The sequence below is a fragment of the Pleurodeles waltl genome, chromosome 6 (genome assembly GCF_031143425.1).
Source record: "Pleurodeles waltl isolate 20211129_DDA chromosome 6, aPleWal1.hap1.20221129, whole genome shotgun sequence".
Lineage (NCBI taxonomy): Eukaryota > Metazoa > Chordata > Amphibia > Caudata > Salamandridae > Pleurodeles > Pleurodeles waltl.
Window position 1 is genome coordinate 1,319,615,203 of NC_090445.1, and position 26,641 is coordinate 1,319,641,843.

The 26,641-nt window shown below is 40.9% G+C and overlaps 2 long non-coding RNA genes across 2 annotated transcripts; both read left to right on the plus strand.

Moving 5' to 3' along the window:
* Positions 1–1,225: 1,225 nt before the first annotated feature.
* LOC138300813 (uncharacterized) lies at positions 1,226–4,543 on the plus strand. Its single transcript, XR_011205011.1, has 3 exons — positions 1,226–1,374; positions 2,983–3,036; positions 4,256–4,543. It is a non-coding gene; the product is annotated as an uncharacterized lncRNA (long non-coding RNA).
* Positions 4,544–15,819: 11,276 nt separating this feature from the next.
* On the plus strand, positions 15,820–19,167 carry LOC138300814 (uncharacterized). The gene is made up of 3 exons (XR_011205012.1): positions 15,820–16,007; positions 17,606–17,659; positions 18,879–19,167. It is a non-coding gene; the product is annotated as an uncharacterized lncRNA (long non-coding RNA).
* The last annotated feature ends 7,474 nt before the right edge of the window (positions 19,168–26,641 follow it).

A 26,641-nucleotide genomic window follows, 5' to 3' on the forward strand; every position in this document is an offset into this window, starting at 1 on the left:
AATATAACATGTATTTAGTCGATCATTATCCTGAAACACTGATATGACCCTGACCCTCCTGGACACATGTTCGATACCGCTAGATTATAAGTCTCTTATTTGATACTTTGCACCTCAACGGCTATTAGAGACTTTTCTCTGTTTAATCCAACACCTCTTCCTATTCCTACCATCATGATATTTACAGTTTTTCCCTTGCATTTCAGTCTCGTACCGAGCCCTATCTCTGCGTACTTAGAACTCTTTTGTTATGTGCCTGCTAAAACGCATCATTTTACTAACCGAATCCATACAATTTACTTTATAGTCTTATACATGATAAATGCCCTATCGGAAAATGTCACTTGATGCCTCTGGGCCACGCTAGGGCGCTGCCTTAAACATGCAGCAGAATTGCATCCAGTGGATGATGGAGGACCAGCGAGTTTCATTGTGGGAGCTGGACCGCAGATAGGCACTATTATCTATGGGTATCACTTTTCTCCATTTCCATCTTTGTGGCTACTTGAGTTATGCTGCTGTTCTGTCGTGTCCACGGCAGGGTGCTATTTTGAATCACGACCTGGCCATCCAGCGTTTCTTTCATCTTTGGTCGATAAGCTGAATTTCGTTAAAGTGATTAATGTTGCCCCTCGCTTTAAAACGTTTAGAAAGGTGAAGAATTACTCTACATAATAATCTATTAAAAATATGTTAGCATTGCATTTCATGCACCTTATGGTGTCTGGCTTCTTTGTTACGAGCATGTTTACAAGGGACGTCTCAGAGCACAAATGTGCCCAGGTAAGTTCAATTTCACAATAGGTATGTTAGTGACAATAGAATGGGGTTTCCTCTTTAGTGGATGTTTGCCTATTTTAGTCACCTATTTTAGGGCATTTTAATATAATTAACTCAGCCATCGAGCGTAAAAACAAGCTAGGAATCACATAGACATTTGGGCGCTGAGAATAATTAGAGAAAATGATTCACAAAATGAAAAAGTTAATTGACTTGTGAACCACACCAGCACAAAAGAAACTTAAAGTATATTAAAGTATACCGTTTAGAAACGTCAACAATGCGGTACACCCAGCCTGCCCCAGAGGAAGCAAACAAAGCAATTACACTGATGAGCGCAACCCCTCAGTCCTATTGTCTTTGGAGTTCGTCGGCTCATTAAAAACTCCTAAATTCACATTCAAATACTGGGCATGGCATCGACGCACATATATAAAGAGGTCGCTGAGCCATGAACCCCACATCACAGGATCCCACACTTGTCTCCATCATCTTGACGTAGATCGTGCCACTCAGTGCCACCAGGAACCATGTCTGCTAAGGGCGGAGGACACAGCCAGAAGACCCAGGTCCAGGAGTCTTGCGCTCAAGGCCGTAAGTACCTTTCTTACTACAGAACTAAACCCACTTCAAGGGAGGCTTGGAGGAGCATTCACTCAAATTCCATTCCGCGTCAGTTTTCAAGGCTATGCGGTACTCTCTTGCTAAATAACAAAATACATTACCGCATAGAAGCAACAAGCAAATCTTTCTCTTGGTGGAGGTTCTAAGGCAGAAGTAGAAAAGTCTGAGATCAATTAAAAAAATATAGCAGGGGTTGGTGAAGGGCCAGTCCAATGTCAGGCGACTTACATGAATTAAAAAGGAAGGTTTATGCCTGGTGAAAGGTTCATTTTGCCAGGTTGAAATGACAGTTCAAAGCTGCACACAGGCTGCAATGGCAGGCCTGAGATGTTTACCTGGATGGCACTGTCAGTGCTGCCTGCCCACTACTAGCATTTCATTTACAGGACCTGGGTACAGGTAGTGACACTTTACTAGTGACTTATATGCAAATTAGGGACCTGATTTAGATGTTGGCGGCTGGGAATACTCTGTCACAAATGTGCCCGAAATCCCGTTCACCGCATTACAATTCCATAACATGCAATGGAGTTCATCATATGGCGGCCGGGTTATCTTCCACGTTCGTGACGGAGTAATCCCACAGCCAGGATCTAAATCAGGCCCTAAATGTGCTAATTGGTATAAGCCAACTATGCTTAGGGGAGAGAGTACAACCACATTAGCACTGGTTAGCAGTGATAAAGCGTGCAGTGCTAAGGCCAACAAAAACGAGATCAGCAACAATAAGAGGGCTGAAAAGAAAAGGTTTGGGGGAAGACCACCCTAGGGCTAACAAGTCTAACATCCATATTTACAAGGACATGGAGCATTTCTGCTCTTACGCTGGCAATCTGTGTGCTTCCTAGTGCCAACGTAGGTGTTGTTAGGTGCCGGTAGGGGAGCGCAGAAAAAGTGATGATCTGCTGTGATGCACCACTTTTTCTTAAATAAGGGCCTTAATGTGTAATGGATTTAAATGTGCTTTGCTTTTTCCCACCTTCAGACAACTGCTTTTAGCTCAGTAGGAAAACTACTCAACATTTTCCTGTCTTCTGGGGATTTACATGCTATATGGTGAATAGATTTTTTGCAGAATGCCTCCATTTATTAATTTCCCGACCTACATAGCATTAGCATAAGAGAAGATTGATGACATAAGCTCATTTTAAATCTTGGTTGGACAGAGGAGGAGGTTCACAGAAGTGGCGACTCTTGTAAATGGCACAATAAGAGTGGTGAGCAGCTGAGGTTTGACCCCTAGGACCACAAGATGCATCATGACTTTTGTGCTTCCATGAAGAACTGAATACCGTAGCACATGGCCAGATCAAGGCCCATATTTATGCTTTTTTAGCGCTGCATTTGCATAATTTTTTTATGCAAAATCGGCGCAAACTTACAAAATACAAATGTATTTTGGAATTTGCGCCACGTTTGCATAAAAAAAATGACGCAAATGCGGTGCTAAAAAAGTATAAATATGGGCCCAAATATCTGAGTTGAACTCAATTACCCACAGTCTACAAGCCCGCTAAAACAACGCAGAGAACAGGGGTAAGCCTGCATTTACTAATATATGGTTTGCCTCCCTTTTAGCATGCAAAACCGTGGACCCATGCCAAGGCCAGCAGTATGGAGGGAAAGGTCAAGGTAAGAGAACATACCATAAGTATGGATGCCTGTTTGCGGTATATAATGCATACTTAAACAACAAACAGCAGAGCGGTGTTTGGGGTCAAAGACAAAGAAACTGTCAAAAAACTATTGACAGAGTAGAAGGCTTTTGAGAGGGATCCTGAGCTGTTAATGTGTTGCAGTCCAGTGTTCGTTAAAGAGTTGTGTCTTCAGCTCTTCCTACAATGGTGCAGGTTTAGAAGGTCCTGGTAGATGTAGGGATGTTGTTCCAGGTCCTCGGTGCACAGATGGATGACGGTTGGCTACATGTAAATTTAATACATGCAGAAAGCTGGCAGCTCATAGCAACTCCAGTAAATGAGACCACGTACAGGTGAGTGACCGGCGTTTGTCTGCAAACACCCCAACCGCCTGGCTTCGAGGAAGGGGGAATCTCTGGAAAGTGTTGGAGATCGACCTATTTACCAGCAAAACTAACTTCTAACTTTGACAGCCACAATGGCTAATGTAACGCAATAATTAAATAGTGTGAGATCTAAATGCTAAATAAACAACCTGGAGGGTGAGAGTGGCAGCAATGTTAAAACAGGCCAAAGGAAAATGAAGCACACCAAAAGTGCATTTGTAATATATTGACATAATGGCTTTAGTACATAATATTATCTATGCTGTTTTAAGCACATTTTTACCTACAAAGGTTTGTTATGCTTCCAAGTGGGATCTGAAATCAAAGCAATATTTCACAAATAAAGATGTGCTGTATATGCCAAGAGAATGGTGGTACATGTTCGTTCGAGTGTGAAATTGCCAGTTTACACAGGATCCTTTAATAATAGTCAGTCCATACCAGTACACATAGATGGCAGCTTGCGGTGTGGGTTCCCAAAACTATTTTCACGTAATTGCAATCAAGAATGTGTTTATCAAGGTCGTATTTCTGCTTAACTTATCAGCAGCATAGGAAAAGAGTTCAAAATAGTCTAATAAAAGAGCACAAAAATGACTACTTAAATTCTGGTTTATAAAATATACCTAACATTAGAGAGGTGTACTGTGTCAATAGTAGGTAAACGCATATGTCATTTCTAAGAAGGTTGTGCCATGTGTTGAGTTCTGCCTAATGCGTCTGTAACTGCAAAAGCATCCTTCAATGACACCTTCAAAGGAGTTAAGATGATGGGCGTGGATGTGCTCTTTCTCAGAGTTGGCCTCACCCTTTGTTTTGCATTTGCAGATGCTTGCATGCCTGATCCATGCCAGGGAGCTCAGACTCAACAGCAACAGCAACAGCAGTCAGGCGCCAGCAAAAAATACTGAGAGGCTGCCGGCGTCCAGCCGGCCATGTGCATGCACCAGCAGACATTAGGAAAGGAGAGAAGGAGGCGTTGAAGACGTAAAAGATCCCAACGGCTGCTTTCTCTTTCATCTTAAAATGATGGTGTCAACTCTTACCAGAATATCTGAAAATACCTGTTTACAAGAATGATCGTGTCAATGAAGCATTAAATTAATGTAGACCATAGCATTTGCGGTCTTGTTATTTATTTCTAACATTTCGGCATTTGTTGTTGAATAGATATTCGCTTGGAATTATATGGTGATCCATTATGTTGCAAAAACCCCGGCTTGTTTACTTGCTCCACATCTAGGTACCTTGAAGATATATTTACCTGGCAGGTGCATGTGTGTGAGTTAGATATAGGAAATCTAGACTTACCAGTCAATATATATTTTTCAATATACGTTGTTGACATTTGTACTTCTTTGCTGCATTCCAACTTAAAAGAGTTAATTTGATTTCCAACACATCTACAAATTGGGTGGTTGGTCCATTGGGAACATCTGTTGTTCTCTGTCCCATCCCACCATGCATACGTTTTATATGTTTGTTTTTTCTGCCTCATCCTCTCACAAGTTTTAATTCAAAAAGCCTACAGTATAACCTTCAGCTCTTGTTCAGCTTTAGTTTACTCATACAAAGTGATTAGTAAATTCTGGTCCTGAACACCCCCATAGGTTTCTCAACAACTCATACTAAGGAGCTATCAAATCCATTTTGGGACTTAAATATGGAAATTGTCTTCCCGATCCTACCAAGACAACTTGCACACCAAACCCTAAGCGTTTGGTAAATATCGCCACAGGAATAGTGCAGTCAACACCGAAACTCACTCTCTTCCTTATTCCCATCATATCATCACTTCAAGATCTTCGGGACCAAAACAACACTTCCATATTCCAGTCATACTTCTCATCGTAGATACCCAGCTCAATGAATTAATGACCACCACATACTAAAAGTCTGCCCGGTCCCTATGTCTAACATGATACGTCAAAATGTCAAACAATTTACTTTACAGTTTAGTGTCCACCTAGCAAGTTAACACCATCACCATCAACTCCCACTGTCGTATGGTAACAAGGGTTTGAAGCAAGTGTATGGACTAAGACCCTCATCCAAAGTGTCTGTGAATGATGCTAAATCATGTTGAGCACTAGTATAGCCACAACCTGGACATAAATTCACCCTACATCTACACATGTATTTGAGAATCTGAATAGAAGTTGTTGGACTACATATCCCTCATAACCTTCACCTAACGTCAGCCCTTCACTAACCATGCTTTAACCACAACTGCTAGGCATTGTCCCCTGGTCCTGAGCCTGAACTTGGGATAGTTTGTGCATAGGCCTCCATAACATATTGTCCATGTAAGGTATTCATGCTAAATTATCCTAATTGTCTTCCAACATCCTAGTGATTTTAAAGGTACACACAGGTTTGTGGATTCCCCTGGAGGGAACTCAGTAACTGGCCAAAATATAGCTTAAGTGTCATTTTTTGGGGGGAGTAGGAAAAAGTGGTCTGGATAAAAGAGCCTATTTTTTCCTGAAAATGGCATCAATGAACTGTTTGTTGTCTTAAAGTCACCATCTTCCCAGTTTTCAGGACCATGCAAAGCTGAATAACAAAACATAGTTATTTACCACAGTTTTGGTATTTTTCAAAGATAAAGCCCAATTTTTTCAATTTTTTGTGTGCTTTCAACCTACTTCCAGTTTGCAGTGGAAAGCAGTGTGAAACCCATGAGTGATCCGTGAAAGCTATATGGTTCTGAAAAGTAGATGCAATTCTTAACTCAGCAAGGAGTTATATCTTTAGGTCCTTTGGGGTTTTACTGAAGAAACTAACCGTTCAAATAAAGAAATATTGAAAATAAGTAGAAAAAAACATCCATTTGTGACAATGTTTTCATCTGAATCCTTTTGGCACAATGCCGATTTACATAAGCAATATACCATTATTATATAGGGTTTGTATGTTCTCAAAGAACCAGAGATAATCCAGAGCAAACAAATGAGCTGCACTGTGCAAGGATTTTCCTTGTGTACTGAGTACAGACGAATTCATATAGTGAAATATGTAGAGTGAAAAATGTGTATCAAGGAAACCCATGTATTTCTGAAATGGGCACAAGATATGGCGATCAGGAGCAGAGGCTATTTGTGCACTCTCTGAATTTGCGGGTATCCATAGGAGCATATGATTTAGAGAGTATTTTTCACAATGTATTCTTTCATACTCACTTGCCTACATTTGGAAGGCACAAATGCAGCAAATTCCAATTGGTAAAAACAAATATTCTACTACTCTATGCTCCTACATGTCTTCTAATAAAAACTGTACCTCACTTGGGTGAATAGGTATAGTCCCTGCAACAGGAAACAGCCCAAAACAAAACATGGACACAACACATTATTTAACGGAAATATGACCCTAAATTTGCAAAGTAGGTAGCTGTTAATTTTGTACCCTAGGGGAACCTAGCAAATCTGTACAGTTGTGAAAACTAGATATCTAGGACGATCCAGGATGTGGCGACCTGCATGGCCCTCACCAGGTGTTTTACAGAGAATCCCTCATAAACATCAAACTGACTAAAAAACAAATTTTACTTTATCTTTTTTCTTTGATACCACCTTGAGCTTTGACACTCAGGACAACCTCCCCACCAGCACTTGCGTCCTCATTATAAGGATCGTGACCAAAGATTTTTCCCTACATTCCTCTGGAATTGTGTCAATTTGTGGTCTTCGCTCTGGTCACCTCATGATTGGATTACTGCAATTCTTTATATTTCAACGTTAAAACCTTTTGCCTAATAAGATTGAAATTGCACAGAATGCAGCAGCCCATCTATTCCCTAACATCCTGAGACACATATTGGTCAGGGATGGGAATTCCCTCCCTTCACTGGCTTGCCATAAAACAAATCACTTTTAAAGCTCTCAAAATGGTGTTCTTAGCCCTGCATCAGAAAAGACCCACGCAAATTAACTCACTCTTTCACTGGTACACTCCCAGCAGGCTTCTTAGAACTTCCTTCCATAAGAAGGCAATAATTCCTAGATTTCGGAAGCTCCTTTTGGTGGCCGCTGCCAAACTATGGAACACCCTTCCCACCCACACCTCTAGACTTGGCTCTTTTCTGTCTTTAAAAAAACATCTGTAAACATGGGGCTTTTTTCTTCCTAGTCCCCCTAGTCATCCTCGTAACTACGATGGACTGCTATGTACTGCTCCCCAAGGCGCATTGACACCTTCCGGCATAGTGCTGTCTATAAAATCTGTTAACATAACATAACATAATATTTATGTGACCAAACTTTATGGAATCCGCATGGAGCCACAAACTAGCTTCCACCTTGCATTCCCCTAAGTCTCTAAATAAAAATAGTATTGTGTTTGTGTGGAGAGGCCAGGTACGCATGACAACAAATGGCATAAGAAGCAACATGGATACATAAAATTTTTCCACTCAAAACTGAAAATTGTTTTTGCAAAGTGGTTAGCTGTGCATATAGGGCCCAACTCAGGCAGCACCTAGTGAAGTGTTAGAAACTGGGGTTTTGGTTGGTAGAGATATGCAGCCTATCCAAGCAGGAACCGCAATCCTAGTAAAGGTAAATCTCAAACACACCCTAATTTAAGCTGTGCCCACCCCCTGTTAGCTTAGCACAGAGCAGGCAGGCTTAACTTATGAGGAAATGTGCTAAGTATTTGTGTGACAATTAAAACAATTAAACAGTGAGAACACCACACAAAAATATACCACACCTAGTTAGATAAATATATTTTAATTTAATGAACAAAACAAGACCTACACAACAAAGGTCCAACAAGTAGAAGTCAAGATATCAATTGCTAAAGATATTTGCAAATATAGTGCCTAAAAGCATAAGTGCCAACCCAGGCTATCTGGTCACACTAGACCAGGTGAAATCTGAAAAAGTTAGACCAACAGCGATAAATCTGAAAAGTCTGGCCAACAGTGAAGGGGCCCACTGAAACAGTAAATTGGTTCGGAGTTGCGTCGATGTAGAAAACAAGATGTGAGGAGCAAAGGAAGCGATGTGCTTGCGTAGATCTAAAAAAGTAAGCAATGTGTTGGCTTGGAGTCGTGCAAAGTTGGGGATGTGTCGGGAATGGAGGTGATTTGTGTTGTGCAGTCAACAAAGCAGTGTTCCCAATACTTGGAGCAGCGATGCACTAGTGTTGATGGCAAAGCGGTGTCCCTGATCCTCGCATCAGTGGCGATGCATTAGAGTTGATGTACATGCGCTGGTTCAGAATGGCGCAATAGCTTTGATGATTGGATTTTGGACTGGAGAATCACTTTATACCCACTTTCAAGGGCCCAGGACTGGATTGGTACCACTTGGAAGGGCTAGAATCTCAGATGGCAAAGTCCAGGTGCTGTAGGTGCTGAGACTTTAGAAGAATAGGAGTCAAGCCAGCAAGCCCTTGAAGTCACTTTTGTTTGGGGATAGGGAGATTCAGGTCCAGTCCTTCTCACTACCAGGCAAGGAGGGCAGCAGGCAGCAGGCAGCAGGTCAGCACAGCAGAGCAGGAGACCAGCGGAGCCAAGCAGAGTGACAGTCCTTTCAGCAGCACAACAGTCCTTCTTTCTGGCAGACTATCCACAGGTCCAGAAGTGTATTGAGGTGGTGGTGTCTGAAGTCCAGTAGTTATACCCGGATGGGTCTTTGAAGTAGGGGGGACTTCAAAGAGAGGCCTCTGAATTGCACAGAGCCCCTGACCTTCTTGCCCTGGCTCCAGACTCACTTGTCTCACTTGTGTGGGAACTGACACCTATTCAGGTGTCAGTACCATCCTCTCCCTCCCATTCTGCAGAGGATGGCCCATCAGACTATAGATGGCCTTTGTGTGTGGCTGTCTAGCAGGAAAGCACAAGCCCAGCTGTCACCGCACCCTAGACGTGTATTGGAGACAGGTAGTAGGCACCAAATATCTAAAGAAAGAAAATGTCAACTTTCTAAAAGTGACATTTTCGGAATTACAATTTAAAATACGACATCACAAAATTTGGGGTTCCATGTCTTCCCAGATGGAAATTACACTTAGAAAATCTAACAAGGCAATCCCAATGTTAGAACATGTGAAACTTAAAAGTAAATATCTTATTTTTTAAATACACTGCACCCTGTCCTTGGCTGTTTAGGGCCTACCTTATGTATATATATTAAAAGGGTAGGTATGGGCCTGGCAAGAGGGTTAACTTGCCAGGTAGACATGGCAGTTTAAGACTGCACTCACAGGCTCTGCAATGGCAGGCCTGATACATGTTAAAGGGCTACTTATATGAGTTGCACAATCAGTGCTGCAGGCCTGTTAGTAGCATTTAATTTTCAGGCCCTTTGAACAGGTGGTGCATTTTTCTAGGGACTTATGAGTAAATTAAATACAGTATATGCCAATTGCAGAGCAACCAGCATTACCATGTTGTAAACAGAGACCACATGCAGTTTAGTACTAGCAAACAGTTTTAAAGGGCCCAGAGTCTGAAGGCCAACAAAAACGAGATCAGCAAAACAGGAAGTCTGAAGGAAAAAAAAGTTAGGGAAACCAACCCCAAGGATGCCAGGTCTAACTGGAAGCCTAGCAAACCTGCACATTAAAAACAAAAATCGGACACCTGGGGGAATCCAGGGCAGGGTGACTTGTGTGGCTCTCACCAGCTTGTTTTTTCATGTATCTTTTGCAAACCTGAAACTTTACATAAAATGCATTTTCCTAACATTTCTGTGATGTAACGTTCTGGAATCTACATGGTGCCACAAACGTCCTTCCACTTTGCATTCCCTGAAGTCTTCTGATAAAAATTGTTTCCTGCCTATGTGGGTAGGCCTAGTGGCCAGGACGAAACCACCTACGGAAACTTAGTAAGTGTGTACATTTCTAAAAACTAGACATCTGGAGCAATCAAGGGTTGGGTGCTTGTGTGTATCTTCCCAGGTTGTATTCCACATGATCATTTACATACCTCAAACTTAGAATAAAAAACAAATTTTCCTCACATTTCTGTGATGGAAAGTTCTATACTCTGCAGGGAGCCACAAACTTACTTACACCTAGAATTCCAGGAGATTTTCTGATAAAAATGTGACTTTACATGTGTGGGTAGGCCTAGTGCTTGTGACAGGAAGTAGCCCAACACTCAACATGGATACACCACATTTTCCCACTCAAAACTGACCAGTTTTTTGCAAAGTTTGGAGCTGTGGTTTTTTTTAGCCTAGCTCAGCCGGCACCTAGGGAAACTGGGCAAACCAGCACATTTTCAGAACCTAGAAAATGGGGGAATCTAGGATTGGTGACTTGTGTGACTTGTGTGACTCTCACCAGGTATTTCATCCAGAATAACTTTCAAACCTCAAACCTTGACTAAAAACATATTTTCCTCACCTTTCTGTGATGAAAGGTCTGCAATTTGCAGTGAGCCACAAACTTCCTTCCTTCTGATAATGATAGATAATACCTCACTTTTGTGGGTAAGTCTAGTGATCTCAAAAGGAAATGGCCCACAACACAACTGAGTCCTTTCTTGCAATGTGGGTGAATGTGGATTTTGGGCCCTTGATCACCTAGGAAAAGGTAGCAAACCGGCTCATTTTTGAAAACTAGACAACTAGGGTAATCCAATGTGGTGTTCCTCACATGGATCTCATGAGGGTTTCTTTCCAACAATGCCCTGGAAACCTCAAATGTCAAATGTTTCCTGAAATCACACATTTTCCTTAATTTCTGTGATGAAAAGATCCGGACTCCACAGGATCCACGAGTTATAGTTACCTTAGGGTGCAAGTTATAGTTACTTAAAAAAACTCTAACTATAACTGCTTAATTCACTATGGTTTTGTACAAGTAAATTCAGAGCCTAACTACAGTGTCCCTGTAGCTTTTGTCTTTTTCAATGAATATATATATGTGTATATATATATATGTATATATATATATATATTCATATATATATATATATATATACATATATATATAGATATATATGGAGCATTTTACATAATACCAGTCAAAGTCTAGCATCAGCTACATGTGAGATTCTGCTGCCAATATGAAACAATGCGTCCAAAAATGTTTCTTCATCTCAGCTCCTTCCTGGAATGTTTGAGGATGATAGGTCGAGAAGGGGCCAAGAAAAGAAGGGGCCTAAAATATGTCTTTTCACGCTGCATAAAATGTATTTTACATTGTAGTTTCCAATAGGATTTTTGAGAACTGCTACAAAGAAAAATGACTGAACAGTATTGCAGCAAATCATGAAAAGCATCCTTTCTTAGTAAAGCTCTAGATCAGTCTGAAAGGATTGTTGACTTAGAGACCCGGAGCCCGAGAGGCCTAAATTTAGATGAGGCATTAAGTATTCATTTACATCAAGAATAATAGGAAAGTGGTCAGTAACAGAATATTCCAAAGTGTTGTTTGGATTTCAACTGACAGAATTAAAAATCTGTAAATATTAGTCAATTAGCCAGAATGTTCAGGACACTTTTGGATGTGAATCTACATTTCCTTCAGGGATATTTTGCAGGGAATTATGGGAGGACTTGATTTGGAATATGTATAAAATATGTATATATATAAGTATGCAAATTAAAATCATTTTGAGATTGTACATGACTTCCTATTTATGCAACATTATGCCTACTTGGGAAAACATTTTGCTGAAGAACATTACGAGAATAGCATGTGATTAGTAATAACTCTTTACTCTCTTTTTTTTCTTTTTCTATTTCTTGAATTTTGTTTAGGTGGGAGGGAGACGGCCCTGGGTTTCTGTGGGTATTTCCTTCTTCTCTCCTTTCCTTTCCTGATGTTAGAGTACAATATGTTTCTTTTTATACAAGCAATTTGATATTTTGGTCTTGTGGTTTATGGGAGTGTCACCAATAAGAGTTTTACAGTGTAAAAGATCTCATCAAAGGTATTAGCTGCTATATCTCAGGAATGTAGAGATGGGCATGACATTTATTTGTATATCTGTACAGCATGGCAACCTACGTGTGTTACACTGTACAAGATTGGTCAACTTGGTCTTGATTGAGAAACATTGAGAAAATAAAAAAAACTTTTGAGAGATAATTAGGAGACAACTAAGAACTTAGATTATGTTCTAGTTAGAAAATGATACAGAGTACAGGGTATAGGACCTCTCTTTTAACAAATATAATTTATTACAGTAATGTCCATATGTAAATGAGAATTATGAAATATATTGGGATGAGCATTTTTTTAAGGTTGAATTGTTCAAATAATGTTCATTGTTATTTACGTAGATAGTTGCAATCAACTAAGCATAGCGAATTAAGGGTATGAGCCCAATTTTGTTGATAATTATTGATTTACAGCCGTCCATTTTTTGAAGTAAAATCCTTTTTCTTTCCCATCTGAATGAGCTTTTCTTTGAATACTGTGTAAATGGGATATATATTCACTTTGAAAAACAAGGAATAAAGAGGATTTATACAAAGTTCTAAAAATGAAAATCTAATCTTTAAAAAACAAAAAATTCTGAAATTCATCAGTCATACATAACTGACTAAGTAGGACTTGCACAGCAATAGATTTCAGATACCATATGTGAGGTGATGAGCAGTGCATCATAGCAGTGTAAGATATATTCTACACTTTTGCTAACCACTGTTTGTGCTCTCCCCTGTAAACATGATAAAATTGGTATACATCTGATTTGTCCCTTTAATTTACTACCAAAACCCCAGTGTATGGCACTACATGTATCCACGGCTTGTAAATGAAATGCTAGTGGACTGCAGCACTCATTGTGCCACCCATTAAAGTAGATTTTCAAAACATGTCTCAGGCCTGCCACTGCAGCCTGTAGTGCAGTTTTAAACTGCCACTTCGACGTGGCAAATCAAATATTTCTCCAGGCCTAAACCTTCCTTTTTATTACTCAGTCACCCTCAAGTTAGGCCCTAACACCTCAAAGAGCAGGGTGCATGGTATTTGATAATTGGAATTGTGTACTTAAGATTTACCTGTCATGGAAATAAACTGCATTAAAACCTCACTCCCCTCCAAGTCATTTTTCACTGCAGCAAGGCTAGTTTTCCCATAGACTAACACTGGGTTACCCCATTACATTTAATCAGTAAAAACATCCATAAACACTTCCGTTTAGGAACAGCTATAGAAATACTTATCCTACTCATTTGAATCATCTTCATTAATGGTAAAATTGGATTTTAAATTACTATTCTGTAAATACCACTTTTAGAAAGTTGGCATTTTTCTGCCCAAACCAAATATGACTAGTAATGGCTCTCTTGTGGAGTGATGTGTTTTTCTTCTAGACAGGGGTTTGAGGATGGGTGTTCGTCCCATGAGCACGTTGGCCTGAGAGGTTGTACAAAGCCCATATTGAGCTTCAAAGAGTAGCCTGAGGGCCGGCTGTACCCACCGCATTCCTGACTTCAGAAGATAGTTGCCCTGCCTCTGCCAAATGCAGCCCACACCTCCGCTGGCTGCCCTTTGTTCCCTAGACAGATTGGAACCAAACCCAGGAAAATGGAAGAACTCACCAGAACCAGTTTAAGGTTAGACAAAAGGGGTGCCCCCCATAAACAGGCTGACATTGAGTATAAAAGTGTCACCTTCAGAACCTCTCATCAGAACACTTCCGTACTGCCTTATAGTCTGAAGCATGAAGGAAGATGCGACCTGCTTTCCTTGAACTAAGGACCCCAGAAGTGACTCCAAGGGTCAGTTGACTAACCTCCTGTTTGAGCTACACAGACAAAAAAAGCTTCCAAGTGTAAGGGTCTTTCTCTGCAATAGCCCTGCTGAACTGTACCAACTGCACCTGCTTGACCCCTGCTGCTGGCCTCTTTTGAAGTGAGTCCTTTCCCCCGATAGGTGCTCCTCCAGGTACAGGACCTTTGGCTGTTGTCAGATTGCACTCCCCAAACCCTAAAACTGGAAGTAATAGACACCGGGTTAAAAAGAAAAGGTTCTGGGTTCATCGTGTTGAAAAGAACCATCCCTGGGGTCCTAGTGAATGCTGACTTCCTGGAGGTCAACACAGGACCTGCATCTGTCACGTTTGTCAAACAGCCCCACAGATACTAGCAAAACAAAAAATGATCTTCCAGTGGAAACTCTTTGCTAGCTATACTACACAGTGGTACACAATCTTTTCACCCAGATTTTTCAACCTGTCTTTAGAACTGGTTTTGGGACTAAAATTAAATGTACATTCAATTAATCTAAATATAACATGTATTTAGTCGATCATTATCCTGAAACACTGATATGACCCTGACACTCCTGGACATATGTTCCATACCGCTAGATTATAAGTCTCTTATTTGATACTTTGCACCCCATCGGCTATTAGAGACTTTTCTCTGTTTAATCCAACACCTCTTCCTATTCCTTTAGCAACCATCAAGATCTTTACAGTTTTTCCCTTGCATTTCAGTCTCGTACCGAGCCCTATCTCTGCGTACTTAGAACTCCTTTGTTATGTGCCTGCTAAAACGCATCATTTTACTAACCGAATCATACAATCTACTTTATAGTCTTACACATAATAAATGCCTTATCGGAAAATGTCAGTTGATGGCTTTGGACCACGCTAGGGCGCTGCGTTAAACATGCAGCAGAATTGCATCCAGTGGATGATGGAGGACCAGCGAGTTTCATTGTGGGAGCTGGACCGCAGATAGGCACTATTATCTATGGGTATCACTTTTCTCCATTTCCATCTTTGTGGCTACTTGAGTTATGCTGCTGTTCTGTCGTGTCCACGGCAGGGTGCTATTTTGAATCACGACCTGGCCATCCAGCGTTTCCTTCATCTTTGGTCGATAAACTGAATTTCGTTAAAGTGATTAATGTTGCCACTCGCTTTAAAACGTTTAGAAAGGTGAAGAATTACTCTACATAATAAACTATGAAAAATATGTTAGCATTGCATTTCATGCACCTTATGGTGTCTGGCTTCTTTGTTACGAGCATGTTTACAAGGGACGTCTCAGAGCACAAATGTGCCCAGGTAAGTTCAATTTCACAATAGGTATGTTAGTGACAATAGAATGGGGGTTCCTCTTTAGTGGATGTTTGCCTATTTTAGTCACCTATTTTAGGGCATTTTAATATAATTAACTCAGCCATCCAGCGTAAAAACAAGCTAGGAATCACATAGACATTTGGTCGCTGAGAATAATTAGAGAAAATGATTCACAAAATGAAAAAGTTAATTGACTTGTGAACCACACCAGCACAAAAAAAACTTAAAGTATATTAAAGTATACCGTTTAGAAACGTCAACAATGCGGTACACCCAGCCTGCCCCAGAGGAAGCAAACAAAGCAATTACACTGATGAGCGCAACCCCTCAGTCCTATTGTCTTTGGAGTTCGTCGGCTCATTAAACACTCCTAAATTCACATTCAAGTACTGGGCATGGCATCGACGCACATATATAAAGAGGTCGCTGAGCCATGAACCCCACATCACAGGATCCCACACTTGTCTCCATCATCTTGACGTAGATCGTGCCACTCAGTGCCACCAGGAACCATGTCTGCTAAGGGCGGAGGATACAGCCAGAAGACCCAGGTCCAGGAGTCTTGCGCTCAAGGCCGTAAGTACCTTTCTTACTACAGAACCAAACCCACTTCAAGAGAGGCTTGGAGGAGCATTCACTCAAATTCCGCTTCAGTTTTCAAGGCTATGCGGTACTCTCTTGCTAAATAACAAAATACATTACCGCATAGAAGCAACAAGCAAATCATTCTCTTGGTGGAGGTTCTAAGGGAGAAGCAGAAAAGTATGAGATCAATTAAAAAAATATAGCAGGGGTGGTGAAGGGCCAGTCCAATGTCAGGTGACTTACACGTATTAAAAAGGAAGGTTTAGGCCTGGTAAAAGGTTTATTTTGCCAGGTTGAAATGACAGTTCAAAGCTGCACGCAGGCTGCAATGGCAGGCCTGAGATGTTTACCTGGATGGCACTGTCAGTGCTGCTGGCCCACTACTAGCATTTCATTTACAGGACCTGGGTACAGGTAGTGACACTTTACTAGTGACTTATATGCAAATTAGGGACCTGGTTTAGATTTTGGTGACTGGGAATACTCTGTCACAAATGTGCCCGATATCCCGTTCACCGCATTACAATTCTATAACATGCAATGGAGTTCATCATATGGCGGCCGGGTTATCTTCCACGTTTGTGACGGAGTAATCCCACAGCCAGGCTCTAAATCAGGCCCTAAATGTGCTAATTGGTATAAGCCAACTATGCTTAGGGGAGAGAGTACAACCACATTAGCACTGGTTAGCAGTGATAAAGCGTGCAGTGCTAAGGCCAACAAAAACGAGATCAGCAACAATAGGAGGGCTGTAAGGAAAAGGTTTGGGGGAAGACCACCTTAGGGCTAACAAGTCTAACATCCATATTTACAAGGATATGGAGCATTTCTGCTCTTACACTGGCAATCTGTGTGCTTCCTAGTGCCAACGTAGGTGTTGTTAGGTGCCGGTAGGGGAGCGCAGAAAAAGTGATGATCTGCTGTGATGCACCACTTTTTCTTAAATATGGGCCTTAATGTGTAATGGATTTAAATGTGCTTTGCTTTTTCCCACCTTCAGACAACTGCGTTTAGCTCAGTAGGAAAACTACTCAACATTTTCCTGTCTTCTGGGGATTTACATGCTATATGATGAATTGATTTTTTGCAGAATGCCTCCATTTATTAACTTCTCGACCTACATAGCATTAGCATAAGAGAAGATTGATGACATAAGCTCATTTTAAATCTTGGTTGGACAGAGGAGGAGGTTCACAGAACTGGCTACTCTTGTAAATGGCACAATAAGAGTGGTGAGCAGCTGAGGTTTGGCCCCTAGGACCACAAGATGCATCATGACTTTTGTGCTTCCATGAAGAACTGAATACCGTAGCACATGGCTAGATCAAGGCCCATATTTATGTTTTTTTAGCGCTGCATTTGCGTCATTTTTTGATGCAAAATCGGTGCAAACGTACAAAATACAATTGTATTTTGTAAGTTTGCGCCACGTTTGCGTAAAAAAATTACGCATATACGGCGCTAAAAAAGTATAAATATGTGCCCAAATATCTGAGTAGAATTACCCACAGTCTACAAGCCCGCTAAAACAACGCAGAGAACAGGGGTAAGCCTACATTTACTAAATATATGGTTTGCCTCCCTTTTAGCATGCAAAACCGTGGACCCATGCCAAGACCAGCAGTATGGAGGGAAAGGTCAAGGTAAGAGAACATACCATAAGTATGGATGCCTATTTGCCGTATATAATGCATACTTACACAACAGACAGCAGAGCGATGTATGGGGTCAAAGACAAAGAAACTGCCAAAAAACTATTGACAGAGTAGCAGGCTTCTGAGAGGGATCCTGAGCTGTTAATGTGTTGCAGTCCAGTGTTCGTTAAAGAGTTGTGTCTTCAGCTCTTCCTACAATGGTGCAGGTTTAGCAGGTCCTGGTAGATGTAGGGATGTTGTTCCAGGTCCTCAGTGCACAGATGGATGACGGTTGGCTATATGTAAATTTAATACATGCAGAAAGCTGGCAGCTCATAGCAACTCCAGTAAATGAGACCACATACAGGTGAGTGACCGGCGTTTGTCTGCAAACACCCCAACCGCCTGGCTTCGAGGAAGGGGGAATCTCAGGTAAGTACTGGAGATCGACCTATTTACCAGCAAAACTAACTTCTAACTTTGACAGCCACAATGGCTAATGTAACGCAATAATTAAATAGTGTGAGATCTAAATGCTAAATAAACAACCTGGAGGGTGAGAGTGGCAGCAATGTTAAAACAGGGCAAAGGAAAATGAAGCACACCAAAGGGGCATTTGTAATGTGTTGACATAATGGCTTTAGTACATAATATTATCTATGCTGTTTTAAGCACATTTTTACCTACAAAGGTTTGTTATGCTTCCAAGTGGGATCTGAAATCCAAGCAATATTTCACAAATAAAGATGTGCTGTATATGCCAAGAGCATGATGGTACATGTTCGTTCGAGTGTGAAATTGCCAGTTTACACAGGATCCTTTAATAATAGTCAGTCCATAACAGTACATATAGATGGCAGCTTGCGGTGTCGGTTCCCAAAACTATTTTCAAGTAATTGTAATCAAGAATGTGTTTACCAAGGTCGTATTTCTGCTTAATTTATCAGCAGCATAGGAAAAGAGTCCAAAATAGTTTAATAAAAGAGCACAAAAATGACTACTTAAATTCTGGTTTATAAAATATACCTAACATTAGAGAGGTGTACTGTGTCAATAGTAGGTAAACACATATGTCATTTGTAAGAAGGTTGTGCCATGTGTTGAGTTCTGCCTAATGCGTCTGTAACTGCAAAAGCATCCTTCAATGACACCTTCAAAGGAGTTAAGATGATGGGCGTGGATGTGCTTTTTCTCAGAGTTGGCCTCACCCTTTGTTTTGCATTTGCAGATGCTTGCATGCCTGATCCATGCCAGGGAGCTCAGACTCAACAGCAACAGCAACAGCAGTCAGGCGGCAGCAAAAAATACTGAGAGGCTGCCGGCGGCCACCCGGCCATGTGCATGCGCCAGCAGACATTAGGAAAGGAGAGAAGGAGGCGTTGAAGACGTACAAAGATCCCAACGGCTACTTTCTCTTTCATCTTAAAATGATGGTGTCAACTCTTACTAGAATATCTGAAAATACCTGTTTACAAGAATGATCGTGTCAATGAAGCATTAAATTAATGTAGACCATAGCATTTGCGGTCTTGTTATTTATTTCTACCATTTCGGCATTTGCTGTTGAATAGATATTCGCTTGGAATTATATGGTGATCCATTATGTTGCAAAAACTCCAGCTTGTTCTCAGCCTGATTGGGCTTTCATAGTCTAATGTCTCACTGCAAGCATCATCACAACTTGCCATCTATAGCAGAGACTAGGCATGTTGAAAATGGCACGAAGCAGAAGTACTTTGTACTACTGAATATCCATCCCCTGAATATTGTAGTGCAAGAATATCAAGGACAGAATATTGAGGTGCAACATTATTGAAAGCTAACTGTATATAGGGAAGTATAGATTTACTAACTCCACATCTAGGTATCTTGAAGTTATATTTACCTGGCAGGTGCATGTGTGTGAGTTAGATATAGGAAATCTAGACTTACCAGTCAATATATATTTTTCAATATACGTTGTTGACATTTGTACTTCTTTGCTCCATTCCAATTTAAAAGAGTTAATTTGATTTCCAACACATCTATAAATTGGGTGGTTGGTCCATAGGGGACATCTGTTGTTCTCTGTCCCATCGCACCATGCATACGTTTTATATGTTTGTTTTTTCTGCCTCATCCTCTCACAAGTTTTAATTCAAAAAGCCTACAGTGTAACCTTCAGCTCTTGTTCAACTTTAGTTTACTCATCCAAAGTGATTAGTAAATTCTGGTCCTGAACACCCCCATAGGTTTCTCAACAACTCATACTAAGAAGCTATCAAATCCATTTTGGGACTTAAATATAGATATTGTCTTCCCGATCCTACCAAGACAACTTGCACACCAAACCCTAAGCGTTTGGTAAATATCGCCACAGGAACAGTGCAGTCAACACCGAAACTCACCCTCTTCCTTATTCCCATCATATCATCACTTCAAGATCTTCGGGACCAAAACAACACTTCCATATTCCAGTCATACTTCTCATCGTAGATACCCAGCTCAATGAATTAATGACCACCACATACTAAAAGTCTGCCCGGTCCCTATGTCTAACATGATACGTCAAAATGTCAAACAATTTACTTTACAGTTTAGTGTCCACCTAGCAAGTTAACACCATCAAAATCAACTCCCACTGTTGTATGGTAACAAGGGCTTGAAGCAAGTGTATGGACTAAGACCCTCATCCAAAGGGTCTGTGAATGATGCTAAATCATGTTGAGCACAAGTATACCTGGACATAAATTCACCCTACATCTAAACATGTATTTGAGAATCTGAATCGAAGTTGTTGGACTACATATCCCTCATAACCTTTACCTAACGTCAGCCCTTCACTAACCATGCTTTAACCACAACTGCTAGGCGTTGTCCCCTGGTTCTGAGCCTGAACTTGAGATAGTTTGTGCATAGGCCTCCATAGCATATTGTCCATGTAAGGTATTCATGCTAAATTTGCCTAATTGTCTTCCAACATCCTAGTAATTTTAAAGGGACACACAGGTTTGTGGATTCCCCTGGAGGGAACTCAGTAACTAGCCAAAATATAGCTTAAGTGTAATTTTTTGGGGAGAGTAGGAAAAAGTGGTCTGGATAAAAGAGCCTATTTTTTCCTGAAAATGGCATCAATGAACTGTTTGCTGTCTTAAAGTCACCATCTTCCCAGTTTTCAGGACCATGCAAAGCTGAATAAGAAAACATAGTTATTTACCACAGTTTTGGTATTTTTCAAAGATAAAGTCAATTTTTTTTCTATTTTTTGTGTGCTTTCAACCTACTTCCAGTTTGCGGTGGAAAGCAGTGTGAAACCCATGAGTGATCCGTGAAAGCTATATGGTTCTGAAAAGTAGATGCAATTCTTAACTCAGCAAGGAGTTATATCTGTAGGTCCTTTGGGGTTTTACTGAAGAAACTGACAGTTCAAATAAAGAAATATTGAAAATAAGTAGAAAAAACATCCATTTGTGACAATGTTTTCATCTGAAACTTTTTGGCACAATGCCGATTTACATAAGCAATGTACCATTATTATATAGGGTTTGTATATTCTCAAAGAACCATAGATAATCCAGAGCCAACAAATGAGCTGCAATGTGCCAGGATTTTTCTTGTGTACTGAGTACAGACTAATTCATATAGTGAAAAATGTAGAGTGAAAAATGGGTATCAAGGAAACCCATGTATTTCTGAAATGGGCACAAGATATGGCGATCCGGAGCAGAGGCTATTTGTGCACTTTCTGAATTTGTGGGTATCCATAGGAGCATATGATTTAGAGAGTATTTTTCATAATGTATTCTTTCATACTCACTTGCCTACATTTGGAAGGTACAAATTCCAATTGGTAAAAACAAATATTCTACTGCTCTATGCTCCTACATGTCTTCTAATAAAAACGGTACCTCACTTGGGTGAATAGGTATAGTGCCTGCAACAGGAAACAGCCCAAACCGAAACATGGACACAACACATTATTTAACGGAAACATGACCCTTAATTTGCAAAGTAGGTAGCTGTTAATTTTGTACCCTAGGGGAACTTAGCAAATCTGTACAGTTGTGAAAACTAGATACCTAGGAGAATCCAAGATGTGGCGACCTGCATGGCCCTCACCAGGTGTTTTACAGAGAATCCCTCATAAACATCAAACTGACTAAAAAACACATTTTACTTTATCTTTTGTCTTTGTTACCACCTTGAGCTTTGACACTCAGGCCAGCCTCCCCACCAGCACTTGCTTGCTCATTATAAGGACTGCGACCGAAATTTTTTCCCTACATTCCTCTGGAATTGTGTCAATCTGTTGTCTTCGCTCTGGTCACCTCATGATTGGATTACTGCAATTCTTTATATTTCAACGTTAAAACCTTTCGCCTAATAAGATTTAAATTGCACAGAATGCAGCAGCCCATCTATTCCCTAACATCCTGAGACACATCTTGGTCAGGGATGGGAATTCCCTCCCTTCACTGGCTTGCCATAAAAAAAATCACTTTTAAAGCTCTTTAAATGGTGTTCTTAGCCCTGCATCAGAAAAGACCCACTCAAATTAACTCACTCTTTCACTGGTACACTCCCAGCAGGCTTCTTAGAACGTCCTTCCATAAGAAGGCAATCATTCCTAGATTTCGGAAGCTCCTTTTGGTGGCCGCTGCCAAACTATGGAACTCTTTTCCCACCCACACCTCTAGACTTGGCTCTTTTCTGTCTTTAAAAAAACATCTGTAAACATGGGGATTTTTTCTTCCTAGTCCCCCTAGTCATCCTCGTAACTACGACGGACTGCTATGTACTGCTCCCCAAGGCGCATTGACACCTTCCGGCATAGTGCTGTCTATAAAATCTGTTAACATAACATAACATAATATTTATGTGATCAAACTTTATGGAATCTGTAGGGAGCCACAAACTACATTCCACCTTGCATTCCCCTAAGTCTCTAAATAAAAATAGTATTGTGCTTGTGTGGCGAGGCCGGGTACCCATGACAACAAATGGCATAAGAAGCAATATGGATACATCACATTTTTTCACTCAAAACTGACCATTTTGTTTGCAAAGTGGTTAGCTGTGCATATAGGGCCCAACTCAGGCAGCACCTAGTGAAGTGTTAGAAACTGGGGTTTTGGTTGGTAGAGCTATGCAGCCTGTCCAAGCAGGAACCCCAATCCTAGTAAAGGTAAATCTCAAACACACCCTAATTTAAGCTGTGCTCACCCACAGTTAGCTTAGCACAGAACAGGGAGGCTTAACTATGAGGAAATGTGCTAAGTATTTGTGTGACAATTAAACAATTAAACAGTGAGAACACCACACAAAAATATACCACACCTAGTTAGATAAATATATTTTAATTTAATGAACAAAACAAGACCTACACAACAAAGGTCCAACAAGTAGAAGTCAATATATCAATTGCTAAAGATATTTGCAAATATAGTGCCTAAAAGCATAAGTGCCAACCCAGGTTTCTGGTCACACTAGACCAGGTGAAATCTGAAAAGCCAGGCCAACAGCGATAAATCTGAAATGTCAGACCAACAGCAATAAATTTGAAAAATCTGGCCAACAGCGATGGGGCCCACTGAAACAGTAAATTGGTTCGGAGTTGCGTCGATGTAGAAAACAAGATGTGAGGAGCAAAGGAAGCGATGTGCTGGCGTAGATCTAAAAAAGTAAGAAATGTGTTGGCTCGGAGTCGTGCAAAGTTGGGGATGTGTCGGGAATGGAGGTGATTTGTGTTGTGCAGTCAACAAAGCAGTGTTCCCAATACTTGTAGCAGCGATGCACCAGTGTTGATGGCAAAGCGGTGTTCTTAATCCTCGTATCAGTGGCGATGCATTAGAGTTTATGTACATGCGCTGGTTCAGAATGGCGCAACAGCTTTGATGCATGGATTTTGGACTGGAGAATCACTTTCTACCCACTTTCAAGGGCCCAGGACTGGATTGGTACCACTTGGAAGGGCTAGACTCTCAGATGGCAGGGTCCAGGTGCTGTAGGTGCTGAGTCGGTAGTATTTTGTGTCCCTGAGACTTTAGAAGAATAGGAGTCAAGACAGCAAGCCCTTGAAGTCACTTTTGTTTGGGGATGGGGAGATTCAGGTCCAGTCCTTCTCACTACCAGGCAAGGAGGGCAGCAGGCAGCAGGTCAGCACAGCAGAGCAGGAGTCCAGCGGAGCCAAGCAGAGTGACAGTCCTTTCAGCAGCACAACAGTCCTTCTTTCTGGCAGACTATCCACAGGTCCAGAAGTGTATTGAGGTGGTGGTGTCTAAAGTCCAGTAGTTATACCCAGTTGGGTCTTTGAAGTAGGGGAGACTTCAAAGAGTGGCCTTTGAATTGCACAGAGTCCCTGACCTTCTTGCCCTGGCTCCAGACTCACTACAGTATGTAGGCCTTGTGTGGGCACCTTGTGGGGGCCTTGTGTATGAACTGACACCTATTCAGGTGTCAGTACCATCCTCTCCCTCCCATTCTGCTGAGGATTGCCCATCAGACTATGGATGGCCTTTGTGTGTGGCTGTCCAGCAGGAAAGCACAAGCCCAGCTGTCACCCCACCCTAGTCGTGTATTGGAGACAGGTAGTAGGCACCAAATATCTAAAGAAAGAAATTGTCAACTTTCTAAAAGTGACATTTTCGGAATTACAATTCAATATCCAACATCACAAAATGTCGGGGTTCCATGTCTTCCCAGATGGAATTTACACTTAGAAAATGTAACAAGGCAGTCCAAATGTTAGAACATGTGAAACTTAAAAGTAGATATCTTATTTTTTAAATACACTGCACCCTGTCCTTGGCTGTTTAGGGCCTCCCTTATGTATATATATTAAAAGGGTAGATATGGGCCTGGCAAGAGGGTTAACTTGCCAGGTAGACATGACAGTTTAAGACTGCGCTCACAGGCTCTGCAATGGCAATGGCTCTACTTATATGAGTTGCACAATCAGTGCTGCAACCCTGTTAGTAGCATTTAATTTTCAGGCTCTTTGAACAGATAGTGCATTTTTCTAGGGACTTATGAGTAAATTAAATATATGCTAATTGCAGAGCAACCAGCATTACCAGGTTGTAAACAGAGACCACATGCAGTTTAGTACTAGTTAGCAGTTTTAAAGTGCCCAGAGTCTGAAGGCCAGCAAAAACGAGATCAGCAAAACAGGAAGTCTGAAGGCAAAAAAGTTAGGGGAAACAAACCCAAGGATGCCAGGTCTAACTGGAAGCCTAGCAAACCTGCACATAAAAAGAAACGGATACCTGGGGGAATCCAGGGCAGGGTGACTTGTGTGGCTCTCACCAGCTTGTTTTTTCATGTATCTTTTGCAAACCTGAAACTTTACATAAAATGCATTTTCCTCACATTTCTGTGATGTAACGTTCTGAAATCTACATGGTGCCACATACGTCCTTCCACTTTGCATTCCCTGAAGTCTTCTGATAAAAATAGTTTCCTGCCTATGTGGGTAGGCCTAGTGGCCAGAACAAAAAATTGACAAAATAGCAACATGGATAGATCACATTTTTCCACTCAAAACTAACCCTTTGTTTGCAAGGTGAGTAGCTGTGAATTTTGGGCCTTAACTCAGGCACCACCTAGGGAAACTTAGTAAGTGTGTACATTTCTAAAAACTAGACATCTGGAGCAATCAAGGGTTGGGTGCTTGTGTGTCTCTTCCCAGGTTGTATTGCACATGATCATTTGCATAACTCAAACTTAGAATAAAAAACAAATTTTCCTCACATTTCAGTGATGGAAAGTTCTATACTCTGCAGGGAGCCACAAACTTACTTACACCTAGAATTCCAGTAGATTTTCTGATAAAAAGGGGACTTTACATGTGTGGGTAGGCCTAGTGCTTGTGACAGGAAGTAGCCCAACACTCAACATGGATACACCACATTTTCCCACTCAAAACTGACCAGTTTTTTGCAAAGTGGGGGGCTGTGTTTTTTTTGTGCCTAGCTCAGCCGGCACCTAGGGAAACTGAGCAAACCAGCTCATTTTCAGAACCTAGAAAATGGGGGAATCTAGGATTGGTGACTTGTGTGACTCTCACCAGGTATTTCATCCAGAATAACTTGCAAACCTCAAACCTTGACTAAAAACATATTTTCCTCACATTTCTGTGATGAAAGATCTGCAATTTGCAGTGAGCCACAAACTTACTTCCACCTTGGAATCAACCTAACTCTTCTGATAATGATAGATAGTACCTCACTTTTGTGGGTAAGTCTAGTGATCTCAAAAGGAAATGGCCCAAAACACAACTGAGTCTTTTCTTGCAATGTGGGTGGATGAGGATTTTGGGCCCTTGATCACCTAGGAAAACATAGCAAACAGGCTAATTTTTGAAAACTAGACAGCTAGGGTAATCCAATGTGGTGGTCCTCACATGGATCTCATGAGGGTTTCTTTCCCACAATGCCCTGGAAACCTCAAATGTTAAATGTTTCCTGAAATCAAACATTTTCCTTAATTTCTGTGATGAAAAGATCCGGACTCCACAGGATCCACGAGTTAGAGTTACCTTAGGGTGCAAGTTATAGTTACTTTAAAAAACTCTAACTATAACTGCTGAATTTCTATGGTTTTGTACACATAAATTCAGATCCTAACTACAGTGTCCCTGTAGCTTTTGTCTTTTTCAGTGAATATATATATGTATATATATATATGTATATATATATATATATATATATATATATATATATATATATGGAGCATTTTACATAATGCCAGTCAAAGTCCAGCATCAGCTACATGTGAGATTCTGCTGCGAATATGAAAGAATGCTTCCAAAAATGTTTCTTCATCTCAGCTCCTTCCTGGAATGTTTGAGGATGATATGTCGAGAAGGGGCCAAGAAAAGAAGGGGCCTAAATGATGTCTTTTCACGCTGCATAAAATGTATTTTACATTGTAGTTTCCAATAGGATTTTTGAGAACTGCTACAAAGAAAAATTACTGAACAGTATTGCAGCAAATCATGAAAAGCATCCTTTC